The sequence below is a fragment of the Balaenoptera ricei genome, chromosome 1 (genome assembly GCF_028023285.1).
Source record: "Balaenoptera ricei isolate mBalRic1 chromosome 1, mBalRic1.hap2, whole genome shotgun sequence".
Lineage (NCBI taxonomy): Eukaryota > Metazoa > Chordata > Mammalia > Artiodactyla > Balaenopteridae > Balaenoptera > Balaenoptera ricei.
This window is the reverse complement of record NC_082639.1, coordinates 106,760,817-106,782,520: the sequence shown is the minus strand read 5'-3', so window position 1 is coordinate 106,782,520 and position 21,704 is coordinate 106,760,817. Positions and strand designations below refer to the sequence as shown.

At 43.8% G+C, this 21,704-nt stretch overlaps 3 non-coding genes and 1 pseudogene across 3 annotated transcripts; 3 read left to right on the top strand and 1 right to left on the bottom strand.

Annotated features, from left to right (window-relative positions):
* The first annotated feature begins 2,705 nt into the window (after positions 1-2,705).
* On the top strand, positions 2,706-3,532 carry LOC132364440 (ER membrane protein complex subunit 2-like; annotated as a pseudogene).
* A 4,836-nt stretch (positions 3,533-8,368) lies between these two features.
* Positions 8,369-8,440, top strand: TRNAQ-CUG (transfer RNA glutamine (anticodon CUG)). Its single transcript has one exon. It is a non-coding gene; the product is annotated as a tRNA-Gln (tRNA).
* Positions 8,441-10,525: 2,085 nt separating this feature from the next.
* On the top strand, positions 10,526-10,599 carry TRNAN-GUU (transfer RNA asparagine (anticodon GUU)). Its single transcript has one exon. It is a non-coding gene; the product is annotated as a tRNA-Asn (tRNA).
* Positions 10,600-12,548: 1,949 nt separating this feature from the next.
* Positions 12,549-12,712, bottom strand: LOC132354709 (U1 spliceosomal RNA). The gene has a single exon (XR_009499377.1). It is a non-coding gene; the product is annotated as a U1 spliceosomal RNA (small nuclear RNA).
* Between the last annotated feature and the right edge of the window lie 8,992 nt (positions 12,713-21,704).

The window sequence follows — 21,704 nt, the reverse complement described above, 5'->3', positions numbered from 1 at the left end:
ACATCCTGGGTCACAGATCAAACCTCAGTAAATTTAAGAAAATTGAAATCATATCAAGCATCTTTTCTGACCACAGCGCTATGAGATTAGAAATCAATTACAGGGAAAAAAATCTAAAAAACACAAACACATGGAGGCTAAACAATACGTTACTAAATAACAAAGAGATCACTGAAAAAATCAAAAAATACCTAGAGACAAATTACAACGAAAACATGATGATCCAAAACCTATGGGATGCAGCAAAAGCAGTTCTAAGAGGGAAGTTTATAGCAATACAAGCCTACCTCAAGAAACAAGAAAAATCTCAAATAAACAACCTAAACTTACACCTAAAGGAATTAGAGAAAGAAGAACAAACTGACAAAATTCAACACCCATTTATGATAAAAACTCTCCAGAAAGTGGGCATAGAGGGAACCTACCTAAACATAATAAAGGCCATATATGACAAACCCACAGGAGACATCATTCTCAATGGTGAAAAACCAAAAGCATTTCCTCTAAGATCAGGAACAAGACAAGGATGTCCACTCTCACTACTATTATTCAACATAGTTTTGCAAGTCCTAGCCATGGCAATTAGAGAAGAAAAAGAAATAAAAGCAGTACAAATTGGAAAAGAAGAAGTAAAACTGTCACTATTTGCAGATGACATGATACTATACATAGAGAATCCTAAAGATGCCATCAGAAAACTACTAGAGCTAATCAATGAATCTGGTAAAGTTGCAGGATACAAAATTAATGCACAGAAATCTCTTGCATTCCTATACACTAATGATGAAAAATCTGAAAGAAAAATTAAGGAAACACTCCCATTTACCATTGCAACAAAAAGAATAAAAGACATAAAGACATGTATGCAGGAAACTATAAGACACTGATGAAAGAAATTAAAGATGATACCAACAGATGGAAAGATATATCATGTTCTTGGATTGGAAGAATCAATATTTTGAAAATGACTATACTACCCAAAGCAATCTACAGATTCAGTGCAATCCGTATCAAATTACCAATGGCATTTTTTACAGAACTAGAACAAAAAAAATCTTAAAATTTGTATGGAGACACAAAAGACCCCAAATAGCCAAAGCAGTCTTGAGGGAGAAAAACAGAGCTGGAGGAATCAGACTCCCTGACTTCAGACTATACTATAAAGCTACAGTAATCTAATCAATATGGTACTGGCACAAAAACAGAAATATAGATCAATGGAACAAGATAGAAAGCCCAGAGATAAACCCACGCACCTATGGTCAACTAATCTATGGCAAAGGAGACAAGGATATACACTGGAGAAAGGACAGTCTCTTCAATAAGTGGTGCTGGGAAAACTGGACAGCTACATGTAAAAGAATGAAATTAGAACACTCCCTAACACCATAAACAAAAATAAACTCAAAATGGATTAGAGACCTAAATTTAAGACTGGGCACTATAAAACTCTTAGAAGAAAACATAGGAAGAACATTCTTTGACATAAATCACAGCAAGGATCTTTTTTGATCCACCTCCTAGAGTAATGGAAATAAAAACAAAAATAAACAAATGGGACCTAATGATACTTAAAAGCTTTTGCACAGCAAAGGAAACCATAAACAAGATGAAAAGACAACCCTCAGAATGGGAGAAAATATTTGCAAATGAATCAACAGACAAAGGAATAATCTCCAAAATATATAAACAGCTCATGCAGCTCAATATTAAAAAAAACAAAGAACCCAATCCAAAAATGGGCAGAAGACCTAAATAGACATTTCTCCAAAGAAGCCATGCAGATGGTCAAGAAGCACATGAAAAGCTGCTCAACATCACTAATTATTCGAGAAATGCAAATCAAAACTACCATGAGGTATCACCTCACACCAGTTAGAATGGGCAGCATCAGAATATCTACAAACAACAAATGCTGGAGAGGGTGTGGAGAAAAGGGAACCCTCTTGCACTGTTGGTGGGAATGTAAATTGATACAGCCACTATGGAGAACAGTATGGAGGTTCCTTAAAAAAATAAAAATAGAACTACCATATGACCCAGCAATCCCACTACCTGGCATATACCCAAAGAAAACCATAACTCAAAAAGACACATGAACCCCAATATTCATTGCAGCACTATTTACAATAGCCAGGTCATGGAAGCAACCTAAATGCCCATCGACAGATGAATGGATAAAGAAGATGTGGTACATATACACAATGGAATATTACTCAGCCATAAAAAGGAACAAAATTGGGTCATTTGTAGAGACGTGGATGGATCTAGAGACTGTCATACAGAGTGAAGTAAGTCAGAAAGAGAAAGAAAAATATCGTATATTAACGCATATATGTGGAAGCTAGAAAAATGGTACAGATGAACTGGTTTGCAGGGCAAAAACAGAAACACAGATGTAGAGAACAAACCTATGGACACCAACGGGGGAAAGTGGCAGGGGGGGTGGCAGTGGTGGTGGTGTGATGAATTGGGAGATTGCGATTGACATGTATACACTAATATGTATAAAATGGATAACTAATAAGAACCTGCTGTATAAAAAAATAAAATTCAAAAAAAAAAGAAGAATGAAGACATGAAAAACAAAATGATTACAAGATTATAATTTTAAAAATTCTCCAGGGAAAGTGCACAGCTGCCTCTAGATTCTGGAAAGATGACAAAGGTCTTATCTTTTAGAAGATTTGAGCTTTGGGAAGAAGATGTGAGATAAAATGAGAAAAAGGAAAGAACAAAGTTCCTGAAATAGTGGTCAAATCGTAGAAGTTTAAGAGTTAATTAGTGAATATGCTTCTATGGTTGGAGATGGTAGTTGGACAATATGTGAATAGGTAATGATTGTAGCCCTAGGCTATGGTCAGTATGCCTTGGCATTGTTTTGCCTTCAGGAGTTGAAGTTTCCTGGCAGTCACAGAGTCAAGTGAAATCTGACGCCATGGAAAGATATAATGATGTTATATAGCTATGTGACCCAATTTTACAAGAAGATCCAGCTGATACTTCTATAAGAAAACATAAAATTGAAATTCAAAAAGCCCCTGGGGAAATGTGGAAGCTGTTCAGAATTAACATGAATGAGTATTTAGAAGAATCTGGGTTGGGGACCAAGAAGCATAGCATAAACTTGTAGAACTATACATCAATGAACACAATTATGCAAAGAAGACTTTAGTTTAGAGGAGCTTATGGTGACAAATCCACACAACACACCCTGTCAGATCTAGGGATGCTGTCAGCCGGAAGCTGAAGTTAAATATAACCAAGGTAGACTTGAAAATCTTGACTTTTCAGCAAAATATGTTGACAGGCATTGAAACTGTTCAACAGAAATATAAGAGCTTTATTTGGGCTTAAGTGTATGCAAGTCATATTGCTTCTGATCCAAAAGCAAAAACAAGAATGGAAAAGAAGAACATGAAATATGTTCATTGGGAAGATAGTCAAATAACAGGTTGAAAATAAGAAGGAAATCAAATATTCTCTTTCACCAGTTGAAGACATGTCAGAAACATTGTGAATCACTGTCTGAGGTTAAGTCAAGCTCTTGCATGTTAGATTTCACAACTGCTCAGTTGAATTTATTGGCCTGTAACTTACTAAATGCATAACGCTATTTATAGTAAATCTGTGCAAATAAGGCAGTTGTATGTGGGTGGAGGGGGGGAGGGAGAGGGAGAGGGAGAGAGAGAGAGAGAGATTGAACACCATGTTACCTGCATACCCCCAATCATGAATGCTCTCAAACTCCCTATGTTAGCAAGGAAGACATAACTTAATGGCTTAATTGGTACAAGTCTCAGGGTAATCACTGATTAAATTCTAATTAATTTGTTTTCTGTATATTTCTATAGACAACTGCACTCTTAGCCATACTGAGATTATTGGTTATAATACAGAATTATCCAGAGCCATTCAGTCTTTTCATACACAGTGATTTTTGCTTTTCCCTTATGCAATGTCCCTCCTACAAACTACAGATTAGAAATTGAGGCTTCTGAAAGAAACATCAAAAGAGCCTCAGTAAAAGACTGTATCTAGTCTTCTTAACTGTTAATAGTACAGGAAATAGACTCATGGGTACAGCTTCCAGTGTAAGCTAACATCATCACCTCAGACAGACACTTGTCAGACTGTACAAGTGACTCCAACTTGTACAAGGATTCCTGCAAGGATTTCCAGGACTCTTTTACCCAGAAGCAGATGACTTTGTAAGGAAGTAGATTACTTACCCAAGATCAACAAAACATGAATTAATTACTGGGTCTAAATGTACCAAAAGAACTAATCAAATTGTGGTTAATATTCTCTCTTTAGTGTGCACATGAGAAAACCCCTTTTCTTTTTAATATACCTTGACTCCTCAATTTAACAGGGTCTATTTGTACAAACTGAAATGAAACATTGTTTAAATGGTATTTTATGATACCTGAGTCTTTGGAATACTGAAAAGACATCCTGGGGAAGTCTTACTATAGACTGTAAGCTAATTAAACATCAAGAAATTTTAAGAATAATGACTCTATAGAAAATAATATGGGAAATTCCCTGGTGGTCCAGTGGTTGGGACTCCATGCTTCCACTGCAGGGGGCAAGGGTTCGATCCCTGGTCGGGGAACTAGGATCCCACATGCCACGGTCAAAAAAAAAAAAGTATGTGTTGATTGGCTTACAAAACTATTCAGCATAATGTAACAATGGTTAAACATAATGGAAAATGCTTTTATTAAATTCCTTTACTTTTCATGATCTTGTAGTTACTTACAAATATTCAGTAAGAATCCTTATTCTTCCTACCAGAACATAATAATATATTATATTGTAATTACATTGTAATATATGACCATGCCACAGATCTTGTTAAATTTGGTGTGCAAGCTCACTTTAAGGCATAAGAGCCATACTTCACTTATAGAACTGATGCCTACAAAGTCCTTTCAGAAAAATGGTCCCTTACCTGGTATACGGCTTATGGAATCCCAGGCTTACAGATACTAAAAGATGTCCCTTTCTATAGGCCACAACATTGACAAGTATGGGGATCTTAGGGAAAGAGGACCCATACAGTTTTAGGTGCAGCAGATAAATCCTGGTAGAGGTAGTCTGGATAATTATTAGTTCTTGATCTCAGTAAAACTGATAAGAGAATAAAATACTTCTTGCATTCCCTCCAAAATAAATGACAACCCCAGAGGCTTTACAAGGCTTCCAGAAAGAAGTTAACTCATAGCCTTAGTATCTAATTATATTAACTATATATTAACAAGGATGTTTATGAGCATTAATCAACATTTCTTTTTACAGCTATGCAAATAAAACTTGTCAAATAAAAGAAAAATTCAAAATAATTGTATTGAACCAGAAAATTGCCAACCACTTAGGTGAATGGAACCATGCCTTACAGGTAGAAATTTGACTACAGAGAGGAACTAGGGTAGTAAAACTGACATTTTGCCCTTTCACCATTATGAATAAACATGTACACCATCTGCAGTCAAGAAAATAAACACATCTAGAACCTGAGATAAACAAAAAACCTGTGGTCACCCAGTTTAGCTTTGGTCCCCCCCCAAAAAATGAAAACTTAATCATTTCTTGTAAACATGCACTCTAACAAACAACCTTATTTTTCCTTCCACACTTATTAACTGCTATTCTTCTATAAAATACAGTTTTCCCTCCTCCATCTTTTCTTTAAGTATAGCACATGGATTATACTATGTGTATACTACATATATATAATATGGAGTCCTCCCTCATTCAGTATGTTATAATCATTATTCTTTTTGATGCTCCATTGGTCTCCAGTTTAAACAGGGGAACTTTTCAGGCTGGCTTCTGTGATCTTTTGACATGTCTCTACTAGTCTTTGGACACAACAAAATGTTGCAGGCTCACTTATACTTTTCTTCCCCAACACAAAATCAGGCATTTCTACAAGGGATCCCAGACAAATGGTATTTAGAAACTGACCACTAGATGAGTTCATTGCTGTGAGGTATCACTGCTTCTAGACCTTATCAGTGGGTATCATTATGTAATAGGGAAGAACAAATTTGACTTCAGATTGGATCTGGTTCTTTTACTTTAACCTTTGTATTCTATTGCTTTTGCTACAAGTTAATAACTAAAAGAATGTTGCCTATAGCCTGAAATATACAAGACAGCCCATTCTCAAGGCTCTGACCTTTAAAAGGCATAATGTCTTGTTGGAGGTTTATAGGAACACTGTGATCAGACCTACTCAGACAGCTGCAAGAACAAAGGATTCTGGCACCAAGAAATTTTCAATAATCAATCACTTTCCCTCCCCTTTCAGTATAAAAGAAGCCTGAATTCTAAATCCATAAGATGGTTCTTTGGGACATTAGTCCGCCATCTTCTCTGTCTGCTGGCTTTCTGAATAGAGTCACTTTTTCTTGTCCCAACAACTCACCTCTCAATTTATTGGTCTGTTGTGCAGCACACGTTAGGAGAGCTTGGACTTGGTAACAATTAGTTGATATGGCTATCTCCAATTCCAGTCCAACACTATAAGGTTCTTCCTCAGCTCTTCCCATTTCATCATTTTGTCCTCCATCTTCCAAGTTGATAACCTTGATTCCTGACAATATCAACATTTTTACTTATTTGCTCTATCCTACTATACACACAAGACAGCTTCAGAATTATTATACCAATTCTATGACCAACCTTAAACCTATTAAGTAAAGTTCAAGATGTCCTTAGGATATATCCCACTGTGGGTGTACAGACAAGCACTGCTTTCAAAATTTACTTGAATTAATTATATTCTATGTGGTTATATTATCATTTGATATATAATTAAATTCTTTTGTTCTGCTTTTATTTTTTAATTTTAAGGTTAGCTTTTTCATCCTCTTTTGGAATATGTAAAACAGTGACATCGTTTAAAAAATGAAAACTGTAAGATACACTTAGAAAAAATCCCCTCCCATCTCCATATCTTAGACTCCATTCCTGTGCAACCCTAGATAAAAACATTTTCATTAGTTTCTGGCCTATCCTTCCTGCAAGATAAGCATATCTATTTCCCCTTTTCCTTACATAAAAGATAGCATCCTGTTGAGATAGGCTGGGACCTAGGACCCTTTACTGGAGTGCTTGCACCTGGACAAACATCTCCTAGAGCAACAGAATACAAAGAAACTATAACGGACTAAAAATAACTGCACACCTTCACTGTTGGGACAATTATGAACAATACGCTACAAAAAGGCCACAAACCAACTGCCATTTCTGACCCATTCATCTTTCTTCTGCCTGAATCCTAAAACATTAGAAAGTTGCTTTTTCAAGCCCCGCTTGTAGCCAAAAGGGAGGAGCATGCTTTTTTCCCTCCATTAATCTATTTTAGTCGGTAGTTTGTCAGACTTTTAATTTCAAGGTCTTGAGTATCGCCCAGCGTTCTTTGAATTTTCTGGTATCTACTGCACCCCATCATTGTGCGCGGTACCGGATGTAGCCACGAGGGGGCGATATGAGCCACTGATTTGTCCCAATTGAAGGCCTAAAGGAAGAGTGCTGACGGTTCACTTTCGAGGCATTTGACCAATCACCCAGGAGCTGCGCCGAACCCAAAGTTCTTCATCTTGGAGTCACCCCGGCTCCAGGGTGGTCCCGGGCGGGCAAAAGGCCTCGAGCACTGGCTATGGACACTCAGCCACTCCCTCGAGCAAAGTCCCCTAAAGGGTCCTGACCCGAGAAGTAGTCGGGCTTCTCGCGTTGATGGAAAATGTTCCTCACCTTCCTGTCAGACTGTGGCCGCTCTTCCCCATGTTCTGATAGCCTGAGCTGTGTACTGGGGCGGGCGCAGGGAAAGTGAGGACGAGTGATAGCAAAGCAGATGCAGGAAGCGGGAAAGATGAGGAGGAAGACAGCAAGGAACGCAGGGAGGAGAGAGGGCTCTCGAGAGTAGAATCGGAGGCGGAGGAGGAGGAGGAGGAGGCAATCCCACGAAGTCCCAAGGGCTGTTCTGAGGGTCTTCAGAGCTCCCACGGCAGCGGGAAGAGGACACTTGGAAAGAAGAGGAAAGGAACCTTTTTTTTTTCCTCGCGGGAATTTTACCTCAGGGCAGAAAACTCTAGAAATGGCGGCAGAGCAGGTGGATTTGGCGGAGCCCTAAAAGCCCTTCCCTGTCGCTCACCCCGAATGGATTTCATCTCATTCCACGACAAACAAACCTGAAGAGACGGCCTAGGGCAGGCGAGTCAGGCGCCTCCTGGCGTCGCGGAGGAAGCGGGCTCGGGGCGGGGTGACGTGAGCACCCGGCGGGAGGCCGCTCCTGGGCCCGCGGGGCGGTGCGCGGCCTGGCTGAGTGGCGGCAGCAGCAGAGCGGCCGGCGGAAGGTTCCATGGTGTAATGGTGAGCACTCTGGACTCTGAATCCAGCGATCCGAGTTCAAATCTCGGTGGGACCTTTCTGTTTAGTTAGAAAAAGGGGATTTTTTACTCCTCAGATGGGACGTGCTTTCCCGCTCCCGCGTCCCCGAGAGGCGCGGTCCGCGCGCTCCACGCGGACGTGGCGGGCAGGTGAGGGGACGAGCCCGCGGCGTCCCCGCTGGACCCTGGCGACTCTGCCCGTCGCGGGCCATCGGAGGCCCCGGCCCCGCCGCCCAGGGGCGCAGCGACCGAGCCAGTGCCGCCCCCTCGTCGGGTCACCCTGGGTCTCGGGGGCGAAAGACAGAGGCTGCGCCCACTGAGTCCTGCCCCGCGAGAGGGCTTCGCCCCGCACGTCTTGTAGCTAACTGCGCGGTTGTCCCTGTGAGTAAATGGTCGCGGGGCGGGGCTGTGACGTCGCTGAGCAGCCAGGGTGACAGCGTCTTAGCTTTCGGGTCGAGCGTTCCAGACCTGGATGGGAAGTACTGTATTGTATTCAGGTGCCCTATTTTATTCAGAATTTTAATTGATCCTATTCCAGTTTATTCCCATTTTATTCAGAATTTCTCGCTTCTAAGTCTCCATTGGACACGAAAAGGCACTATTAGGCTAAGATTTGAACCTTCTCTCCAGGAAATCTCATCCTTTCATCCCAAGCTCAGCCAGAAAGAGGAGCCCGGGCTGCGGATTCCGGCGTCTGGGGGAGAGCAGGGATCCCTGACCCACCTCCACCCAGGCCTTTGAGACACGTGCAGATCTTATAGTCAAGGCTAGACTACAGTGAATATGCCTTGTTTGGTTTGATTTGAGTTGGGAACCACATTCATTTTTTTAAATCATTATAAAGTTAATTTTTAAAAGGTCGCCTCTAGACATTGAAAACACAATGTAACAAATGAACCCAGCCAAATGCTCCCAGACAGAGGAGAAGGTTGTTCTTGGAGCCGCAGGCGCTCTCCTCAGGGTGGGCGGCACCGGGAGCGTCAGCGAGGGCGCAGCTGGAGGGAATGCTGACTCCAGGCCTTGGGGGTCTCGGGCGGGGAGTCTGGGCGTCCTCAGAACGTGGAGTCCTCCGGTGAGGTGTGCGCCTCGCCACCTCGCCCGCCTGCTCTGTGGCCAGTAGGGGGCAAGGCACCAAGTCCAAAAGGTAGAACCATACGGTGTTGCCGGGGGTGATCAGGCACGGGAAGCCCGTTTTGTTAGGATTCGAATTCAGACCCAAGCAGGCAGCCTCCCATCACCGCACCAATCACACCACGACCACTGTGCTCCACCGGGGACCTACGGAGCTGTGGTCGGATGCACGTTAGCGCAGCCGTCTTTCTCCTTTGCAGCTTTCCTCCTTCACGCCTCTCAGACCCGACACCTACGCCCGCAGGCTGAGGCCGCAGCACCGCCTTGGGTGGGGAGTTCAGAGCCGGTCGGGGCGGTGCCCTCCTGGCCTTTCTAGGGCTTTTATCTGGTTCTAAATCAGCTGCTAGAAGAAAGGTTTTGAAGAACAGCTGATCTGAAAAAGCCTAGGTTCCTTGAGGACTAAAACCTTACAGGTGGCATAAGAATTCTTGGTCTACCCCCCACCCCTGGCCCCGGCGGCGGAATGCATCCTCCGCGAGGTTTATTGGGCGCCTGCTGGATGCCAGGCCCTACTCCGGGCGAGGGGCTGCCTGGTGAGCAAACTCCGGGTCGTGCCTCGTGGAGCCCTTCTCTGGAGGCGCCCAGAGGGGGCAGAACGGTGGGGACACAGCCGGTTGCTGTCCTTCCCCCGTACGACCACCCGGGCCTGGAGGGGGACTTGCGGTGAGCGCGACGGGTGAGGCCGATCACGAGTGGGAAATGGAGGACTTGAGGCCGAGAGAGGCGGCAGTCGTCTCGTGTAGAGGGGCCGCTTTCGAGGCGGCCAGGAGCAGGCGAGGATGGTCGTGGGCGCGGCGTTGCTTCGTCTGAGCCTCCAGCTCACTCGGGCTCGGTGTCCACGGCCTGACATGCCCGACGACAACGCTCAGTGTCTCTGGCGCCGGCGAGGTTGGACAAGATAGAGACATTTGAATCTCTTTTCCGCTGGGGTTGGAGGGGACGGGGAATACATTCTGATTCCAGGATGTTACAAGAAAGCTTGGCAGCGGCTCGTCTCTGTGGCGCAATCGGTTAGCGCGTTCGGCTGTTAACCGAAAGGTTGGTGGTTCGAGCCCACCCAGGGACGAACTTGGTTCTTGGAATCTGATGAGCGAGGCCTCAGCTGTCGCTTTTATGCGTCTGCCCTTTCAGTTCCTCCCCAGCGCCCCTCTCCCGGAATCTCCACCCAGCTGATCTCGGCCTGCTCCCGGTTTTTACCTGGTGCCCCTGGTCTCTCTGCACCACGTGGAGGGCTGCCCTCACTAAGTCATCTGCCTTGTACGTTCCAGGACAACTGCCAGAGGATGAAGGCACACGCACACGGGTGGCGGCAATCCCTTACTCAAGCTGCGACGTCGGCAATCAAGCTCCATGGCACCACCCGCGCGGAGTATCCCCCGCCCCATCTCAGGACGCCTCAGCCCTTGCATTTGGGACTGCCGCTTTCTACTCAAAGTGATCTGCAGAGTCAATGCAATTCCTATTCAAAATTCTTTCTTCTGCGTTTTCGAATTGCTCGCTGTTAATCCCTTGCAGTACATTCCCTTTCAGACAGTGTAGTTTTCACCTCTTTACGTTAGAGTGGGTCTTTTTTAAATGGTTCCCGTGTGTACATTTAACTGTTGGAACTTACGGAATACAGGTGGAATAAATGTTTTAATGTCCTTCTCTGGTGATTATAACATCTGTATCAGCTCTGGGTGATTTGCAAATGACCGATGTGTCTCTGCATTATGGGTCATTCCTCCTGCCTCTTTGGATACCTCAAGATCGCTGATGGAACGCCACGCACTGTGGGATGTTGCCTTGTTGGAGACTGGACAGTTGTGTGTTCCTGTAAACGCTGAACTTCGTTCATGGATGTAGTAAATTCCTTAGAGTTTGATCGTTTCTGGTCTTGCTTTTATGATTTGCGAAGTGGTTCCGAGCAGCGCTCAGTCTGGGGCTAACTAGTTTTCGCTACTCAGGCAAGATATTACCGCGTACTCCAGCCCCTGCCCTCATGAATCACGATTTTTCTTGTTGTTTTTCCCTTTAGTCTATCTGCTTGGGGAAAGCACTATCTGTGTGAGTCTCTTGTCTTGTCAAAGATTTCTCCGGACCTTGGGGAGTTTCCTCCTAGGGCCGCACTGCTCAGTACTGTGCTGCACGATGAACAGAACTCCTGTGCAGTTCTGTTTTACTTTCAGCATCTCTCTCTTCTCTGTGAGTCTGTCCTGTGGACGCTAGTTCCTCCGGCCTCCCTGCACTGTAAAGCTCCGTGTTCTTAACTGAACAAGGTCCACTGGGCTCCTTTGCCCTCGGGTGCGTCGCTTGGAAACTCCCCAAGCAGTAAACTGGACCCATAATTCCGCATCCATGAAGGATTATTCACTACCGTTTTTCATCAGACGCCCAGTCTTTTTAGTAAATTACTTTCACTGATCTTCTCCTGCGTTGGGTCTCTGTTGCTCCGCGCGGGCTTTCCTCTTATTGCGGTAAGCAGTAGCGGTGGCGGTGGCTATTAGTCATCGCGGTGCTTCTTAACGCAGTGGCATGTCTTGCTGCAGAGCAGGTCTTTCCCGCCCGCAGACTACAGTAGGTTCGACACGGGGACTCCTGCAAACTCGCGCCCATGTCCCCTGCGTAGCCTGCTGGATTCTTAATCACTGCTCTACCAGGAAAACCCGGAGAGCCAAACACCGGAAGTCCTTTGTTCCCCGTTCCCAGGAGTTGTTTGCTGTTCAAAGCCTAACATTAAAAAAAAGAAAATCTGTGGAAATACAAAGTAGTTTTTGCAGAAATTCTTTAAGTATTAAGGCAATTTTTCGAAACTTTCATCTCCAAAGAACCAATCCAATTGCACGAAAAGTTCATATACGATTCTCCACAGCGAAAAAATCAGTACGACTAACACCCACCACCCCATAAAACTGGGATTTTCTTAAGGTATTTTTCCAAAACACGAGAAAAAAATTTAACAGGACATACAAGATCCTTACGTTTCCCTTATTTAATAATCTACACAAACTAATTCTACTGTTCAACAGCAATTGCGGGGGGAAAGCGCGCACGCAGTCCCCCACTACCACAAATTATGCAGTCGAGTTTCTCCCATTTGGAGAAATCGCAGGCGTCAGCACACTCGCAGTGCAATGAGTGAGCCTCGTCCTGGGAAAACCACCTTCATGATCATGGTATCTCCCCTGCCAGGTAAGTATGAACTGCTTTTTCCCCGCCCCCCCGTACAGCCTTAGATTCCTACACTGTACACACACGCTCCCTACCCACCCTCCGCCCCCCCCCCCCCCTTCCATGCCTCTCAGCCCCTCCAAACGACTCTTCTAATAAAATCCAAGCAACTTCTTTGGAAAACTTCCACAGCCCGGCAAGTGGCTCGCGGGGAATTGTACCCCTGCGCTGCAAGATTTACATAAGCCAAGCCCCATTCCTGACCTCTAAGGCGGCTCCTCTCCTCCAACCCCCGCCCTGTCCCCGCCCTGCCGAGATGACCAATGGGCGGGCCGGCTGCTGAAAGGGGGAGTGACGTCACCATATCCACCCACTTTGGGAGCCCACCAAGCGGCGGTAACTTATCCTTTATCTGAGATACAGCCGGATTTTGCCACTCTCCTCGAATTCTTACCTTTTGTCCTGCGTTACACGCCGGGGAAAGGAATTCTGGGGTCGTGTGTTACGCTGATCCAAAAATTTTTTAAGTAATAAAGAAGTTGTAAAACAATGGATACAAGTATATATTTATGTATGTCTTGTGTATAAACATACAGATTTAGGGTTACATCTCAGAGTGCTACTCGGTGTATTTTCTGTGCACGTCCTTCCTACTTCATTCTCATGGTATCCCAGGGACCATGTTTTTCCTTTCCCCACCATACAGAATACAAGAAATGAAGATTCTGAAAATGAAGCTGATGACCAAGATAAGGGATAGATAGATGACATGTTTGCTTGAGGAGTGAGGTTGCTTGGTTGGTTTGTTTTCTCTTACTGGGTGAGACTGGGTTAGACCTGAGGGCGGGGAGGGGGGAGACTGCAGAAAGCAGCCAACTTGTGTTTTCAGACCAGAGAGCAATGAGTGGAGTAACTTGATCCTTGAGGGTGCCTTTGGCTTAAGGGGGAAGTTGACTCTTCCGGAGAATCTTGGAGCCGACAACAAAGGAACTCAGCACCCAGCCAACTTCCAGGAAGAGGCTTCCTTTCTTCCTCCCTGCTTTCCCCCTTTCCCCTCCTTTCTCTCTCTGCAGCCACCAGAAATAAATTCTGGCTCATTTCATCTCAAATATGCTTTATTCCAGGGATAGTAATAGCTCAGAGAATCTCCAGCAAACTGGAGAACTAGACTGTACAAACAGGGAGGAATAAGAAAGGCCAATGGAAGGGAGCACACAGACCAAATGGGAAGGACACTAGTGCCCCCTGCTGAGTGACAGACCCTGTAGCTTTGCACAGGTGACACTACTGGCCCTGGACACTAGACACCTTCAATGGTTCCATGACTTCTGCTGCACCTGGTCGGTGTTAAACTAAGGATATTGAGGTGGGAGATTCTTCTGTTGCAGGGGACAGAAAAAATTTCCCCAGGGCCTGCTCCTTGTGTCTCTCAACTCCTGTCAAATGCTGGAGTAGTTGTTGCTGATGGGGATTGGCCAGCTCTCGGTAATAGACCCACATCTTAGCCCCTAGGAAAACTAAGAAAGCAAGTACGTGATCCTTAAAAGTTGCAGAATGTGGGAAGTTCCTCATACAAAGGAAGGCGGTTCAGATAGTAGATGGCCTAGATATGGCATAAGACCCCCCCTGTACCCAGCACCCTGTAGCCAGCCCTGTGGAGAACATTATAAGTCCGGTGCCCAAGCCACGGCAGCCCTGCCTCAAATATACATGCGTGCACAACCCAACCTCAGAGCATACTAGATGTTTATCCCTGAGCACAGGGTGAGGGTTTCAACCTCTTATACAGGGATGGTGGGTACATCATCCAGTATTATTTACATTATCTCCACTGAGAATTGAAAAGTTTGAAAGTTCGTATTTCTGGGGTAGAGTAATTGGTCTAAAGCCATGGTAAGAAATAGCCACCAAAACTGGTTCTAAATCCTCTCTATCCACCAATGTCCAATGTAGGAGTTTCCTGTTGCTACTGTAACATATTACCACAGTTAGTGGCTTGTAAAAACATGCATTTATTATCTTATGGTTCTGGAGGTCAGAAGTCCAAGATGCACCTCACTGGGCTAAAATTAATGTGACAGTGGAGTTGAGGTTCTTTCTGGAGGCTCTAAGGGAGAATCTCTTTCTTTGCCTTTTCCAGCCTCTAGAAGATGCTCACATTTTACTCTCAAAGCCCCCTTCTATCTTCAAAGCCAGTCACAGCTGATCAAGTTGTTCTCACAAAATATTATTCTGACACCAACTCTCTTTCCTCCCTCTTTCACTTATATGGACCCTTGTGATTCCATTGGACCCACCAGGATAATCCGCCCCCCCCCCAGATGTCAAGGTCCTTAATTTAATCACACCTGCAAAGTGTCCTTTGCCATGTCAAGTAACATGTTCACAAATTCCAGGGACCAGGATGTGGACATCTTTGGGGAAACATTATTCTGCCACCACAGCCAGTCTCCTCAGTGAACACATTTCTGCAAACCTATCAGTCAGTGGTGGCCCCTCTCTTCTGAAAGTCAGCCAGGTGAAAGCAACTCAGTCCACTGTCTTTGAGTGTCAGCCAGTCAACAGCTGTGCCCTGTGTTGAGGCATTTGAGTCAGAGAGAGAGAAGGAGAAAGTCTGTGGGGAGAGGAATCTGAGGACCCAGTGCCTGGGAAGTTCCCAGGGACCAGAGCTGAGAGCTGCAAATGCCTTCATGGGAGGAGGAGGCTGGGGAGGGTGTTAGGAACTGAATGTATGTGTCCCACCACCCGCCCCCCAATTCATATCTTGAACCCTAATCCCTGTGGGGCTGTATTTGGAGAAGGGGCCTTTAAAAAAGTAATTAAGATTAAATGAGGTCATAGCCTTGGGACCCTGATCTGATAGGATTAGTGTCCTTACAAGAGGAGATACCAGAGAGCTTGGGCTCCTGCCCTACCCCAGCTCAAGCAAGGAAAAAAGGCCATGTGAGGACCCAGTGAGGCATCTGCTATCTACAAGCCATGAAGAGAGCTCACATCGGAAACTGAATTGGCGAGAACGTCAATCTTGATATTGGACTTCCAGCCTCCAGAATGTGTGAAAACAGTTTTATGGTTAAGCCACCCAGTCTATGGTAATTTTTTATGGCAGCCCAAGCTGACTAATACAGGACGTTACTTAGCCATTGGCCCAAGCAGCTTCTCCTACCTGGGCCTTTGTGGGATCTGCCCCAGTTTTGTTCATTCCCTGTAACTAGTACTCACAACCTGTTTTGCCCTTGTTAGGGCTGATCGGTGACTTTAGAATGAAGATTGATCACTTGGTTTAGGATTTCGTAGTGTAATTTACTCCATGTAACAATGACCTGCACCAAGGATCTTTTTAGAGTTTTTTTTTTTTTTAAACAAGTTTGACATCTTCCCAAATATCAACCTAGCATGACTTGGACAGCTGGACTGAGATTCTGCAGAGTGCCCCCATGACCCCACGGGGCCTGCATTTCCTTTTCTCATGGGAGATTTCCATGCTTTGGACTCTCCAGACCCACAGACCAGGGTTTGGCTGCTGGTGAGGAATCTGTGCCTAGCTCTGGGGAAACCTAGGGAAAAAGGAAAGAATCCCCAGAATCAGGGCACGGGAGGGGGCAGGGGCTGAGAGGCTGTTCTTCTGTGACTAAAGGAGTTTGGAGGATGAGAGAGGAGGCTGGGGTGTGTGTGTGTCCAGCATGAGGTCAGGGGAAGTTCAAGAGAGGGCAGCTGCCATTCTGGGACCGGAGGCTAGAACCTCCATGGCATTCACGCTCTGGTCATCGTCCTCCTTATTCTTCCTCAGCTTCCACCTTCTCCTTCCTCGCCGTCCTCCGCTATCTTCTCCCCAGGCTTATTTTGTTCCCATTCCTCCTCCTTGTCCCCGCTCCTCTTGTTCCCATCCTCCCCATCCCTTCCCCCCACAAAGCAGGCCAACATGGGAAGGGGCTGCCCCAGTCCGAGAGGACGATGAGGGAGTATTTTCCACCAGCCTGAGAAACACGAATACATTTCTCTCTGGTCAGAACCTGGTTTGGAGGAGACAGAGCAAGATGCTGCCTCAGGAGCTCATCCTCCACAGCCAACCCAGGCAGCACGGGCCTTAGGCCGACCCCGGGGATGTGTGACCAAAAGTCAGGAACCTCTGGACATGGATTGCTGACATCTGGTCCACAAGATTCCAGACAAGTTAATATCTTGGTGCCTGCCTTCTTTACAAGGCAAGTTCCAGGGGAAGGGGCATGGCGTCCCCCACTGGCCACCTGGTGTTTACGCAAGGGTAGGTCTGAGAAAACCCATCTGTTCCATGGAGACCAGCTGAAAGTTCATAGTCAGAAGTTAGTGGGGTCCCAGGCACACCGACTCCACCACCACCTTCACTTCCTCCACCACAGGCTCTTAGTCTCGGATGAGATTTCCACCATCAAAGTCAACCTGGGGGTGGGGGGAGGGTGAGGAAGCAACATCTGGGAAAAGAAACCTAATCTAAACTGACTACTTCTTGTGCAATAGTACGGTCATCAATGGAGCGTTTCTAGGGTTCTGACTTGACTTTGTCTTGCTTTGCTGTTCTACATTGCACTTTCATATACTGTCTTAATTTTACTAAACTTTGTTGAAAGTAGACAAGTTTTTTTTTTCTTTGTTCCAATATTACTTGGCACCTTAGTTAGTAGTGTTCTCAGCAGCAGAATAATGCCCCCTCTAGGTTGTCCCTGTTGTAATTCCCCAAACCTGTGAATATATTACATCACGTAGAAAAGGAAACTTTGCAGCTGTGATTAGGATAAAGACCTTGAGATGAGGCGATTATCCTGGACTATTCAGATGGGCCCCCTGTAATTACACGGGACCTTAAAATTGGGAAGCAGAAAAGAAGGTCAGGATGATGCAAAGTGAGAAGGACTCTACCTGCTGTTGCTGGTTGTGAAGATGGATAAAGAGGGCACAAGCCAAGGAATGTGGGTGACCTCTAAAACATTTTCAGAAAAGACAAGGAAACAAATTATCCCCTAGAGCCTCCAGAAGGTAAGGCAGCCCTATTGACCCCTTGATTTTAGTCCAGTGAGACCTTTGTTGGACTCCTAACCTACAGAACTGTAATATAATAAATGTGTGTTCTTTTAAGCCACTAAACTCATAGTCACTTATTACAGCAGACATAGAACACCAATTCAATAAGTGTCTAGCACATTCACCTTAGCAATAATAAGATGGGGGACATAATGAACCCTGTATAAATCTGCAGGTTGTCTGTCTTAGGCTGACAGGTCAAGAGATATTGGTACATGTTTGAAGCATTACATTAGGTATCTTTTTTCCTTTCCATTTTTTCCCCTAAAGAACTCTCACCCTGTTTCCTGTACAGGTGTACCCAAGATGGTTCTCATTGGAATTACAGCAAATTGAAGACATTGGTGATGACACATTTGCTTTTAAGAATGGGTTCTGGGCTTCCCTGGTGGCGCAGTGGTTGAGAGTCTGCCTGCCAATGCAGGTGACACAGGTTCGAGCCCTGGTCTGGGAGGATCCCACATGCCGCGGAGCAACTGGGCCCGTGAGCCACAATTACTGAGCCTGCGCGTCTGGAGCCTGTGCTCCACAACAAGAGAGGCCACGATAGTACGAGGCCCGCGCACCGCAATGAGGAGTGGCCCCCGCTTGCCACAACTGGAGAAAGCCCTCCCACAGAAACGAAGACCCAACACAGTCAAAAATAAATAAATAAATAAAATTTAAAAAAAAAACTGGAGCATTTGCATGGACCCTTCCTTCTGTTTCAACTATAAAAAAAAAAAAAAAAAAGAATGGGTTCTAACATGTAGAGTGAAACAATATAATTTATGGAAAGTTAAATACTGTAGAATCCTCCATTCCAAAGTTACATTTTTTGCAACTTTTTTTTTATTAGGGTGAATAACTACTTTTCAAAGATGAAACACAAGAATGCCTTTTAGGAATTTTCCCTAAAAGTAATTGATCCTGACCAGGTCTGAGATTTACTGGATTCATATGCTGTTGTTTTCATAAATGTTACATCCATAAATGAAGTTCTTAGAAGTAATATTTGAGTTCTCCATTGATTACTGATTACATTATCAATGCTTTCCAGCCCTGGCAGCACAGGGAGGAAGGAAGAATTGCTGGGATGCTTGAATAACCACAGGGCAAGATGTCCTCAAATTTTACTACTTTGTCTTTAAGTAATACTTCATAGTTTGGCTGACTTTTCATCCATTCTGCTAATTCTGCCAGTGAGTTCCTCTGTAGTGACAGCTAAAGGCACTCATGGAAAATACTTAAACAACCAAGTGTAAAAGCAGAAGTCGAGGTCACTTCATCTACTACGAAAGGAGGGCATGTGTCTACCTCAGGCATGATTCTTTTGATGGATCTTTTCGTGATTGATGGTGGTGGTGGTGACAATGGTTGAGTTTTTTGTTCATGTTGTTGCTTAATTTTTCAACCATTACTAGGAAATAATTGTGGCGTGAGTGCTTGATTTTAATTCTGGCAGGCAAAAGAACATAACTAAGGACTTTCCCAAGGAATGCTTTGAGATCTTTATGTCAATTTGTGGTATGACTTATACACTTTTCAATTAAAGATTCTTAAAGGAAAACAAGCTTATTTATAGGTTTGAATCAGTGTTATAGAACAATAAGTTTTAAACTGGAATCTGCAGCCCACCCGCATCAGAAACATGTGGTTTGTGTTTATGTGAAAAATGCAGACTCTAGGGCCCTATGCCAACAAAACCTCTGGGGATTGGAGCCCAGGAGGAGCTTCTGTAATCTCCACAGCTGATTCTGAGGCACTCTAAAAGTAAGAACTGCCCTTTAATATTTTTAGATAGGGGATTGTTACAAAATGACAAGAGGGTAAATCATTCTTTTAAACTTAGACTTCAAGAATTAGACAGTGAGGTGAGCTCTTAGGGACAGTTTGTCTTTCCTATTCTTCCCCACTCAGCCTAGGGACTGGTGCAGAAATTAGAAACAAAGTAGGGGAAGAAAATCTTATTTCTTTGTATACATTTTTTTTTGAATTTTACTTTATTTATTTTTTATACAGCAGGTTCTTATTAGTTATCCATTTTATACATATTAGTGTATACATGTCAATCCCAGCCTCCCAATTCATCCCATCACCACCACCACCACACCCCATGGCTTTCCCCGCTTGGTGTCCGTACATTTGTTCTCTACATCTGCGTCTCAATTTCTGCCCTGCAAAACCGGTTCATCTGTACCATTTTTCTAGGTTCCACATAAATGCGGTAATATATGATATTTGTTTTTCTCTTTCTGACTTACTTCACTCTGTATGACAGTCTCTAGATTCATCCACGTCTCTACAAATGACCCAATTTCATTCCTTTTATGGCTAAGCAATATTCCATTCTATATATGTACCACATCTTCTTTATCCATTCGGCTGTCGATGGGCATTTAGGTTGCTTCCATGACCTGGCTATTGTAAATAGTGCAACAATGAACATTGGGGTTCATGTGTTTTTTTGAATTATGGTTTTCTCAGGATATGTGCCCAGTAGTGGGATTGCTGGGTCATACGGTAATTCTATTTTTAGTTTTCTAAGGAACCTCCATACTGTTCTCCATAGTGGCTGTATCAATTTACATTCTCACCAACAGTGCAAGAGGGTTCCCTTTTCTCCACACCCTCTCCAGCATTTGTTGTTTATAGATATTCTGATGCTGCCCATTCTAACTGGTGTGAGGTGATACCTCATTGTAGTTTTGATTTGCATTTCTCTAATAATTAGTGATGTTGAGCAGCTTTTCATGTGCTTCTTGGCCATCTGTATGTCTTCTTTGTAGAAATGTCTATTTAGGTCTTTGGTGCATTATTGGATTGGGTTGTTTGTTATTTTAATATTGAGCTACATGAGCTGTTTATATATTTTGGAGATTAATCTTTTGTCCATTGATTCGTTTGAAAATATTTTCTCCCATTCTGAGAGTTGTCTTTTCGTCTTGTTTATGGTTTCCTTTGCTGTGCAAAAGCTTTGAAGTTTCATTAGGTCCCATTTGTTTATTTTTGTTTTTATTTCCATTACTCTAAGAGGTGGATCTAAAAAGATCTTGTTGTGATTTATGTCAAAGAGTGTTCTTCCTATGTTTTCTTCTAAGAGTTTTATAGTGCCCAGTCTTATATTTAGGTCTCTAATCCATTTTGAGTTTATTTTTGTGTATGGTGTTAGGGAGTGTTCTAATTTCATTCTTTTACATGTAGCTGTCCAGTTTTCCCAGCACCACTTATTGAAGAGACTGTCCTTTCTCCACTGTATATCGTTGCCTCCTTTGTCATAGATTAGTTGACCATAGGTGCATGGGTTTATCTCTGGGCTTTCTATCCTGTTTCATTGATCTACATTTCTGTTTTTGTGCCAGTACCATACTGTCTAGATCACTGTAGCTTTGTAGTATAGTCTGAAGTCAGGGAGTCTGATTCCTCCAGCTCTGTTTTTTTCCCTCAAGACTGCTTTGTCTATTCAGGGTCTTCTGTGTCTCCATACATATTCTAAGGTTTTTTATTCTAGTTCTGTAAAAAATGCCATTGGTGATTTGATAGGGATTGCGTTGAATCTGCAGATTGCTTTAGGTAGTATAGTCATTTTCACGATATTGATTCTTCCAATCCAAGAACACAGTATATCTCTCCATCTGTTTGTTCCATCTTTAATTTCTTTCATCAGTGTATAATAGTTTTCTGCATACAGGTCTTTTGTCTCCCTATGTAGGTTTATTCTTAGGTATTTTATTCTTTTTGTTGCAATGGTAAATGGGGGTGTTTCCTTAATTTCTCTTTCAGATTTTTCATCATTAGTGTATAGGAATGCAAGAGATTTCTGTGCATTAATTTTGTATCCTGCAACTTTACCAAATTCATTGATGAGCTCTAGTAGTTTCCTGGTGGCATATTTAGGATTCTCTATGTATAGTATCATGTCATCTGCAAACACTGACAGTTTTACTTCTTCTTTTCCAATTTGTATTCCTTTTATTTCTTTTT